Consider the following 499-nt stretch of genomic DNA (forward strand, 5'->3'; position numbering starts at 1 on the left):
CGGGACGGAGGAATCCGGGCGTTTGGTTGGTCGTGGTGGTGGATCCCATCCACCCTGCTGTTCCGGGCCGGATCTCGCCGGATCCGGCCGGAGTTTCGCCGGAGACGGTCGGAGAAGACGCCGGCGAGGACGGGGAAGGCCGGAGGGAGCGCGAGACGAAGGGGAGGCGACGGGGGCAGCATGGAGCACGACGAGGGGAGCCAGCGAGGAGATCCACGGCGCGGCGCGATGGTGGCCGGAGGGCGCGGCGGCGGGGCCGGAGGGCGCAGAGGAGGCGACGGCCTACGGGGCGGTGGCCGGTGGAGCCGTGGCCGGCGCGGGCGGCGGCCCCGGCCAGCGTGGGCGGCAGCGCAAGCGGGAGGCTAGGCGGCGTCGGGTTGCCGCGGGAGGAGCAGGGCGGCGCGGCGAGGCGCCCGGCGGTGGCGGCGGCGCACGCCGGCGAGGAGGCGCGGGGACGGGCGAGGCGGCGGACGGGCCGACTGGCCAGGCGGCGGGGACG

The sequence above is a fragment of the Triticum dicoccoides genome, chromosome 3B, assembly GCF_002162155.2.
Source record: "Triticum dicoccoides isolate Atlit2015 ecotype Zavitan chromosome 3B, WEW_v2.0, whole genome shotgun sequence".
Lineage (NCBI taxonomy): Eukaryota > Viridiplantae > Streptophyta > Magnoliopsida > Poales > Poaceae > Triticum > Triticum dicoccoides.